This window comes from Arachis ipaensis, chromosome B05 (assembly GCF_000816755.2).
Source record: "Arachis ipaensis cultivar K30076 chromosome B05, Araip1.1, whole genome shotgun sequence".
Lineage (NCBI taxonomy): Eukaryota > Viridiplantae > Streptophyta > Magnoliopsida > Fabales > Fabaceae > Arachis > Arachis ipaensis.
Genome location: NC_029789.2, coordinates 9,731,182 through 9,742,018, shown reverse-complemented (window position 1 = coordinate 9,742,018; position 10,837 = coordinate 9,731,182). Strand labels below are relative to the sequence as shown.

The 10,837-nt window shown below is 33.0% G+C and overlaps 1 long non-coding RNA gene across 1 annotated transcript in view; it reads left to right on the top strand.

Annotated features, from left to right (window-relative positions):
- Positions 6,408 to 10,837, top strand: part of LOC110271745 — a 6,786-nt gene continuing 2,356 nt past the window's right edge. The window contains exon 1 of the long non-coding RNA XR_002362374.1: positions 6,408 to 6,698. This is a non-coding gene — a long non-coding RNA (uncharacterized LOC110271745). The remainder of the gene's footprint in view (positions 6,699 to 10,837) is intronic.

The following is a 10,837-nucleotide window of genomic DNA, read 5'->3' as shown; positions in this document are numbered from 1 at the left end:
ATTGTTATTATTAGAAATTTTTATACTTTAATAAATATATAATAAATGTATTAAAAATTTAAATTTTAGATAATTGTATAAAAAAAAGTTTAATCTGTTGTGATAAGGATACTTTATCATACCTTACGTGGATGCTCATTTTCCATGATATATAGTTTCTCAAGGATGACTTCATTTAATATGAAGTTGAAAAAGCTATCTCATGTACGTGTATAAATAGAGGCTTAAGCCTCTAACAATTACACACAAGTAATAAACAATTTCCTTTCTTTTTTATGTTGCAATACTTCTCTTTCTTTATATTTCTTTATATTTGTTACCTCTTCCTTATTTATTTATTTAGTTATTTTATAACACGTTATCAGCACGAAACTCTAACCAAATTTTAGGAAGACTCCAAGTAACAAATTTTTATTATGTTGAAGCTCTCTCATCTTAAATTTAATGCTCTTGATATATTTTGAAATAATTATTTATCATGGATATAGATGCTGAAATTCATTTTGATTCAATGGATCTTAGAGATACCATTAAGGTTGAAAATAATACATCCCAGAAGGATAAAGCCAAATCCATGATTTTCCTTCGTCATCATCTTGAAGTATGATTGAAAAATGAATATCCCACATTAAAAGATCCTGCAGATCTGTGGAAAGACCTTGAAAAAAGGTATAATCATCAAAAGACGTGATACTTCCTCAAGCCCGATATGTTAGAGAAAACTTTCTCAACCTTTCATGTCTCGAATGTGCTCCTGCAGCAGTAGTATCGAGAAAAAGGGTTTAAAAAATATTCTGAGTTAATTTCTTGCCTTCTTGTTGTTGAACGCAACAATGAATTGCTTTTAAGAAATCATGAAGCGCGCTCAGCTGGCGCCGCCCCATTTTCTGAAGTAAATGCGGCAAATCATAACCCTAAAAGAGGTAAATGGCAAGATTTTGGTAATAAGAAAAATTATGGAAGGAAGAAGAATTATATTCACAAGAAAGGATCTCACCAGAAATGGGATAGATAAAGAGATAATGGGCAAAGTATATCAATTGAGGATAAATACTTCCGTTGTAGTGGAAAGGGCCATTGGTCACGTACCTGTCGTACCCCAAGGCACCTAGTTGATCTTTATCAAGCATCTTTGAAAAAGGATGACAAAGAAAAGGAAACAAATTTTGTTTCAAATGATGAAAATTCCACCACTCATTATGATGTATCTAATTTCTTTAAGAATTCTGAAGGAAATATTGGCTATTTGATCAATGATGGAATAGTTTGATATATGTATATGTTTGTTAAGTATTCATGTGAATAATTTTACTGTATATGTACTTCTACTCATTTTATTATTATTATCATTTGTTTTTGAAGAAAAATGGCAAGGACATATTCTGAAGATATTTGCCTTGCGAATAGTGCAAGTTCGCACACTATTCTTAAAAGTACTATATATTTTACCCATCTTGTGCCAAAAGAAGAATATGTTAATACTATTATTGGCTCGGATAATGTGATAGAAGGCTCCGGAAGAGCTATAATTTTGTTTTCCGGAGGAACAAAATTTATAATAAATAATGCACTATTATCTACCAAGTCTCTGAGAAACTTGTTGAGTTTTAAAGATATTCGCCGAAATGGATATCATATTGAGACTATGAATGAGGAAAATTATGAGTATTTATGTATTACAACTCATGATTTAAATAAAAAGGTTATATTAGAAAAGTTTCCCTCACTTTCATCTGGGTTATATTATATCAAGATTAGTGCAATTGAATCACATGCCACTGTAAACCAGAAGTTTACTAGCCCAAATGAATTCATAACTTGGCACGACCGATTGGGTCATCCGGGAACAACCACGATGAGGAGAATTATTGAAAACTCTCATGGACATTCACTAAAGAACCAAAAGATTCTTAAAATTAGTGAATTTTATTGTGCTGCATGTTCTCAAGGAAAGTTAATTTTAAGGCCATCACCAGTAAAGATTGGATTTGAGTCCCCTGAATTCCTAGAAAGGATTCAAGGTGATATATGTGGACCTATTTATCCACCATGTGGATCTTTTAGATATTTTATGGTGCTGATAGACGCATCTTCGAGATGGTCACATATGTGCTTATTATCTTCTCGCAACCTGGCGTTTGCGAGATTACTGGCTCAAATAATTCATTAAAAGCACAATTTTCAAAAAATCCAATTAAAGCAATTCGTCTTGATAATGCTCGTGAATTTACTTTCCAAACTTTTGATGCTTATTGTATGGCTAATGGAATAAGTGTTGAACATCCAGTAGCTTATATTCACACACAAAATGGGTTAGCAGAATCACTTATTAAGCGCCTCCAATTAATTGCTAGATCCTTACTTATGAGAACAAATCTCCCAACTTCGGTTTGGGGGCATGCTATTTTACATGCCATAGCACTTATTCATTTGAGGCCAACGAGTTACCATCAGTTCTCTCCTATGCAATTAGCTTTTGGCCAGCAGCCAAATATTTCCCATTTAAGAATATTTGGGTGTGCGATATATGTTCCCATTGCACCACCTAATCGCACCAAAATGGGACCCCAAAGAAAATTGGGGATATATGTTGGATATGATTCTCCTTCTATAGTGAGGTATCTTGAGATACAAACCGGATATGTATTTAAAGCCCGGTTTACGGATTGTCATTTTGATGAATCAAAATTTTCAACATTAGAGGGAGAGAATAAGCTTCCTGAAAAGGAACTTAATTGGAATGCATCATCGTTGATGCATTTAGATCCTCGATCAGGGCAATGTGAACTAGAAGTTCAAAAGATTATACATTTGCAAAGAATAGCAAATGAATTGCTTGATGCATTTTCCAATACAAAGAGGATAACCAAATCTTATATACCAGCGAAAAATGCCCCAATTCGAATTGATGTCCCAGTAGGACAAGTAGCCACTGAAGCAAATTCACGCCAGAAACGTGGCAGGGTAAAAAATTCCCCAATTCGAATTGATGTCCCAGTAGGACAAATAGCCACTGAAGCAAATACACGCCAGAAGCGTGGCAGGCCTGTCGGTTCCAAAGATAAAAATCCTCGAAAGAGAAAAGAGGTAAATACTATTCCTGTTGAAAGAGACACAGTAAAGACACCTGCAGTTGTCCAAAATTCTGATATAATTTTAACGTCAGAAGATGTTCAGGTACCTGAAAATTGTGAAAATGATGAGATCTCGATAAATTATGTCTTTACAGGAGAGAAATGGGACTGAAATAAGACAATTGTCAATGAAATATTTGCATATAATGTGGCATTAGATATCATGCATGAAAGTAAGGATCTTGAGCCAAGATCAAGAATGTCGACAAAGAAATGATTAGCCAAAATGGAAAGAAGCCATGAAGGCTGAATTAGACTTACTTGCAAAACGTGAAGTCTTTGGACCTGGTTATACTCAGTCAAATTGCAAAGATCTTTATATGGTCTAAAGCAATCTGGACGAATGTGGTATAATCGTCTTACTGAGTATTTGGCCAAAAATGGATTCAAGAATGATGATATCTGTCCATGTGTTTTCATAAAGAAATCCGCATCTGAAATCATTATAATTGCTGTGTACGTTGATGATTTAAATATCGTTGGGACTCCTGAAGAGATTCCAACAATTATAAAAACTCTAAAAGAAGAGTTTGAGATGAAAGATCTTGGAAGAACTAAATTTTGTCTCGACCTGCAGATCGAGCATATAAAAAATGGGATCTTTATTCATCAAACAACATACACAGAGAAGATCTTGAAAAGATTTTATATGGATAAGTCACATCCATTAAGTATCCCAAATGATCGTAAGATCTTTGGATGTGGAGAAAGATCAATTCCGTCCTAAAGAAGAGAATGAAGATATCCTTAGTCCTGAAGTACCATATCTTAGTGCCATTGGAGCGCTAATGTATCTTGCTAATAATACGTGACCCGATATATCATTTGCTGTGAACTTACTAGCAAGGTATAGTTCCTCTCCAACCAGAAGACATTGGAGTGGAATCAAACAAATCTTTCGATATCTTCATGGAACGGTTGATATGGAATTGTTCTATCCTTATGGATCCAAGTCACAACTAGTTGGCTATGCAGATGCTGGATACTTGTCTGATCCACATAAAGGGAGATCTCAAACAGGATACCTGTTTACATATGGTGGAACAGCTATATCATGGAGGTCCACGAAACAGACGATAGCAGCAACCTCCTCTAATCATGCTGAAATACTAGCGATACATGAAGCTAGTCGCAAGTGTTTTTGGTTGAGGAGTGTGATCCAATATATTCTGTCATCATGTGGACTGATTGATCAGAAGATAGCTCCAACTATCCTGTTTGAAGATAATACAGCATGTATTGCTCAACTTAAAGGCGGATATATCAAAGGTGATAGAACAAAGCATATTTCTCCCAAATTCTTCTTCACTCATGATCTTCAAAATCAAGGGGCAATTGATGTCCAACAGATCCGCTCAAGTGATAATCTGCCAGATTTATTCACAAAGTCACTCCCAAAATCTTCTTTTGAAAGATTGGTACATCAGACTGGGATGCGCCGATTTCGAGATATAAAATAATATCGGCAAGAAGGGGAGACTGTACTCCTTTTTCCTTGGTCAGGTTTTTTTCCCATTGGGTTTTTCTTGACAAGATTTTTAATGAGGCAGTCCTCATCACAAAGGATATTGTACTCTTTTTCCTTCACTAAGGTTTTTTCCCACAGGGTTTTTTTTAGTAAGGTTTTAACGAGGCATTATCCTAAATGGTCATCCAAGGGGGAGTGTTGTGATAAGGATACTTTATCATACCTTACGTGGATGCCCATTTTTCATGATATATAGTTTCTCAAGGATGACTTCATTTAATATGAAGTTGAAAAAGCTACCTCATGTATGTGTATAAATAGAGGCTTAAGCCTCTAACAATTACACACAAGCAATAAACAATTTTCTTTCTTTTTTATGTTGTAATACTTCTCTTTTTTTATATTTCTTTAAATTTGTTACCTCTTTTTTATTTATTTATTTATTTAGTTATTTTATAACATAATCGATAATTTTAATGTGTTTTAAAGACATGACTAAACTCATTTTCATTTCAGAAAAAGAAAAAATAAGTACGGATACAAATATAGCGTCCGAAAATATATAAATACTGATTTAATTTAATTTGTCTTTTATTCATATTAAATTAACCTATCTTTTCTTAACCAACTCTCACTAGACCTTCCAATTTTGAGTTTGGACACGATCAAGAATTACCAAAGTTAGTATAAGAAATAAATATATCCTTGAACTGAAGTCTTAGAAAGAATATACTCATATACATTTACATAAAAAAATGTGGAAGGAAGAGTTTAGCCGTCTAGTGATGATAATGATATACATGTTGGTTTATAGTAACAAAAAGAAAACAAATATGTATGATTTAAAACAATACATTAATTCTATATATAGGAATATTCGAAGCTCAGTTATACTTTGTAGACAAAATTTGACTTAATGTTGGATGGGGCATTCTGCATTGGTCCCAAATGGGGTTGGGATTACCTTTGGAGATTCCTTCAGCGATTATATCTGAGAAATTTGGCAGTTTCTGATCATCATTTGAAACATCTCTATTCCTGTCAACTTCTAATTTTTGTTAGCTTCTTTCTAGCAACTTGATCACTTGCTAACTAATAATAATAAACCAGCATCACTTAGAGAGACAAGATTGTACTTCATACTTTTGAATAATATTGTAATTATATATACGGTTAGCAAAATATTCTGTTGCATGACATGATTATGAAAAGAAGCTTAGTTTGTCCGTTCTAATAATATATATCAAATTGTAACTTGAACATTTATGTGTGATGCCGCTGACACCGAATTATAAATTAAATGTCCAGTTTAATTAATTAGTTGTTTTATATATTTGACAATAAAGCTAGGATGTTAAGTGTTTTTTTTGCGACGAAAATATTTGATAATAAAAAAAATTTAGCCAAAATTAGTCAGAACTTGATTATATTAAATAAGATAAATTATGACTATTTTTTTTGTCTCTTTAGCATTAACAATTTTTCAACAAATACAATCAAATTTTCTTGTTGTCTGCATACTTTTTTAATGATGTTGTCTACTTTTTCTTTGGAGTCGTCATCTTCTTCATCATTTTCTTTTATTCTTTTGTTTATTTTTTTCGTCATCATCTTTATTATTGTTATAGTCATAGTTGTAACCGGACCGGACCGGCCGGTTCGACCGAAAAACCGGCAAACCAGTCACTTAGTCGGTCTGGTTGAGTAAATTGATCGCATAAAGAATAAAACCGGATAGAACCGTTTGAACCGGTCGATTTTGGGTTAAAACCGACAAACCAGAGGTTTTGTGAAACTTGGCCGCATAAGAAAAAGCCCTAACCCTAAACGGCTACCCTAATTCCCAATACCCTTCCCCTGACCCTGGACCTAGGCTGGAGCTCTCCAAGCCTTTCTTCCTCACCTCATCACACCAACAATTTCGAGTCTCTTCTTCCCCTCATCACACCAACACTCTCTTCCTCGCAGTCCCTCTCAGTTTCGAAGACTCTCTTCCTCTGCTTCGTCTCCGTCGCGTCTCCTCCGTCGCTGCTGCGGTGCTGCCCTCCGTCGCTGCTGCGGTGCTGCCTCTCCGTCGCCAGATCTGCCTCATCCAAGTTGGTCTTCAAACTGTGAAATCTGTTCTCTGTTTTTTTGCATTATTTAGTTGGATTTTAATTTGATTACGGGAGTGAATAACTGATAGGTTAATGGCAGATTGTTGATTATGTATATATTGTTGAGTTATAACTTGTTATATTGTTGAACTAGTTAATGGCAGATTGTTTTTTTTTTTTTTCTAATTTGTAGTGGTTATGGTTGTTTTTGTTGATGTAACATTGCTGTGAATTTATATTGCTGGATATGGAAATATTGAATAGCTGAATAGATTTTCTGGTTATGTTGAATTTGTTGATTCTTGATTATGAATTTGTTGATTCTTGATTATGAAGTTACTGGATTTGTTGAATTTTTTTATTGTGCATCTGTTTAGTGTAGTGATTGCTGGATTTTTTATTAATTTTTGATTATGCCATTATGCCTGTTTGCTTTAGAAGAAGGATTGCTGGATTTTCTAGCACTTTTTATCGAAATTATTTGCTATTGAACTATTATGCCATTGTGCATTTGTTTAGTGTAGTGATTATGTGTCTTTTTGTCAAATTATTTGCTGTTGAACTACTATGGTGTTGCTTTTAAATGTGTGTTGAATTGAATAGTTATTTTCAAGTTGAATGCAACCATTTTACTTGAGTTAAGTGCTTGTTATCCATTCATCAATTTCTCATGGCTATTTGTCTTAGTTAGGTACCAATGTTGCTCATAGTTTAAATCATTCGGCAAATTGAGGCTTGAAAACATGTCGGCAAAACTGGTTTTATGTCCAAAACAAATTTTAGTGAATGCATATATGGTTGCTTTTGTCTTGCCTAACAGGAACCATTTGAATTGAACAGTTGGAAATAGGTTATGCTTCCAACATTGAACAATTGATGTGAATTTGTATTTTGTAATAGCTGTTGTTTTATATCTTTGCTATTACAGTTTTTATTTGCGTGAAACCAGTTTTATCGGTTCAATCAGTGATTTATCGATTGAACCAGTAAATCAATAAACCAGTAACCTGACCGGTTTGATCACCGGTTCAGTTCTTACAACTATGGTTATAGTTGTCGTGATTTTTTTCATCTTCTTCTTTTATATATATATATTCAAAAAACTAAAATATATAAATTTTGGTATATACAACATTAAAATTTTGATGCACAGCACAAAAAATTTGGAGGTCAACACAATTTTTTTAAGAATTATATATTTAAAACATTGATACCCAACTAATAAAATACACATTAGATTTAGTATATAATACATAGATTTTGGTGTACAATACAAAAATTTAAAATTTAAAATTTTAAAATAAATAGAAATAGCATTCAGATACGCGCATAAAGTTTATAAGGTGTTATTATGTCAAGAAAGAATATATGTATAGTTCAAGTGGGAGATTGTTAGGAAATTATTTTAATTTCCTAATTTGTTTGTGAGCAATACATATATTAATTGTAATCATAAATTATGCTATTTTAAATTAAATAATTTATATAATAATGATCTCATTTATTGTTATAAATGCTAAATTGAATAAGTCATTATTACTTTTGATTTAAAATTAAATGAGAATAAAACAAGATATTATCTTTTGTTCCGTAGATAATTATCTTTTTGGATTTTAGATATATTATCTTTTGGGCTAAAATCGGATAGAACCGTTTGAACCGGCCGATTTTGGGTTAAAACCGGCGAACCGGCGGTTTTGTGAAACTTGGGCGCATAAGAAAAAGCCCTAACCCTAAACGGCTACCCCAATTCCCAATACCCTTCCCCTGAGGCCCTGACCCCTGGACCTAGGCTGGAGCTCTCGAAGCCTTTCTTCCTCACCTCATCACACCAACAATTTTGAGTCTCTTCTTCCCCTCATCACACCAACACTCTCTTCCTCGCAGTCCCTCTCAGTTTCGAAGACTCTCTTCCTCTGCTTCGTCTCCGTCGCGTCTCCTCCGTCGCTGCTGCGGTGCTGCCTCTCCGTCGCCAGATCTGCCTCATCCAAGTTGGTCTCCAAACTGTGAAATCTGTTCTCTGTTTTTTTGCATTATTTAGTTGGATTTTAATTTGATTACGGGAGTGAATAACTGATAGGTTAATGGCAGATTGTTGATTATGTATATATTGTTGAGTTATAACTTGTTATATTGTTGAACTAGTTAATGGCAGATTGTTTTTTTTTTTTTTCTAATTTGTAGTGGTTATGGTTGTTTTTGTTGATGTAACATTGCTGTGAATTTATATTGCTGGATATGGAAATATTGAATAGCTGAATAGATTTTCTGGTTATGTTGAATTTGTTGATTCTTGATTATGAAATTACTGAATTTGTTGAATTTTTTATTGTGCATCTGTTTAGTGTAGTGATTGCTGGATTGCTGGATTTTTTTATTAATTTTTGATTATGCCATTATGCCTGTTTGCTTTAGAAGAAGGATTGCTGGATTTTCTAGCACTTTTTATCGAAATTATTTGCTATTGAACTATTATGCCATTGTGCATTTGTTTAGTGTAGTGATTATGTGTCTTTTTGTCAAATTATTTGCTGTTGAACTACTATGGTGTTGCTTTTAAATGTGTGTTGAATTGAATAGTTATTTTCAAGTTGAATGCAACCATTTTACTTGAGTTAAGTGCTTGTTATCCATTCATCAATTTCTCATGGCTATTTGTCTTAGTTAGGTACCAATGTTGCTCATAGTTTAAATCATTCGGCAAATTGAGGCTTGAAAACATGTCGGCAAAACTGGTTTTATGTCCAAAACAAATTTTAGTGAATGCATATATGGTTGCTTTTGTCTTGCCTAACAGGAACCATTTGAATTGAACAGTTGGAAATAGGTTATGCTTCCAACATTGAACAATTGATGTGAATTTGTATTTTGTAATAGCTGTTGTTTTATATCTTTGCTATTACAGTTTTTATTTGCGTGAAACCAGTTTTATCGGTTCAATCAGTGATTTATCGATTGAACCAGTAAATCAATAAACCAGTAACCTGACCGGTTTGATCACCGGTTCAGTTCTTACAACTATGGTTATAGTTGTCGTGATTTTTTTCATCTTCTTCTTTTATATATATATATTCAAAAAACTAAAATATATAAATTATACAACATACAACATTAAAATTTTGATGCACAGCACAAAAAATTTGGAGGTCAACACAATTTTTTTAAGAATTATATATTTAAAACCCCAACTAATAACTAATAAAATACACATTAGATTTAGTATATAATACATAGATTTTGGTGTACAATACAAAAATTTAAAATTTAATATATATATTCAATGTATTTAATAACTTTTAATAAAATATTTTTTTGATATTTTTAAAATGTGTTTTTATTTCTTAGACGTTTGAACACATGGTATCAAAATCTTAAAATGTTTTATGTATAGCAATTAGCAAGTAATCCGTTTTCTCTTGGATATGCCAAAAGGGCGTTAGTTAAAGAGAGAATTAAATGTTTGTAGAAATTGTAGGGTAAGCAGTCAACAATCAACATTAATATCAGATGAAGCATTACCTCAAACTGAATGCATGGTCCTCTTCTCAGTTAAGAATATTAAGTCAGCATTGGAATTCAAAGTCTTTAACAACTATATGTGTGTACGTAGATATTTTATCCAGTGCATTTCTGCCATGTGTTTATTTGTTCTTTAATTTGTGTGCCTCTATTTACCCCAAGTTTTAGCCACAATTTGTATCACCGAGTCTAGTACAGGTAACTGAATCATGAAAGTATGAAACACGTTTGTTTACATGCATCACATGTAATCATGCATGTGTTCCACATATAATGTTCTGAAATTAATCAGGGGCTGCTTATATACTACTAGTATTTTGCAATGTGGAATATCTAGACTTAAATTCAATTCATGCAATAACTTGAATGCTTGCTGGATTAATATGAACAACAGGACGTCGATAACTTGATTGAGATGTTTTCATGTAGTTCTGATATAATGAACAGTTTGATTGTAGTTAATTAGTTATTCATGAAAGGTGAACTTTCATTCAAGAGGTGGCTGAATAAATAATGACAAAATGTTGCAAGACAAACTCAATGTCATGAAAAGGGTTTAGCTAGCAGCATATATATTTTTTTGATGACCCACTTCAACTCCAAAAGAAGCAAAAGACAAA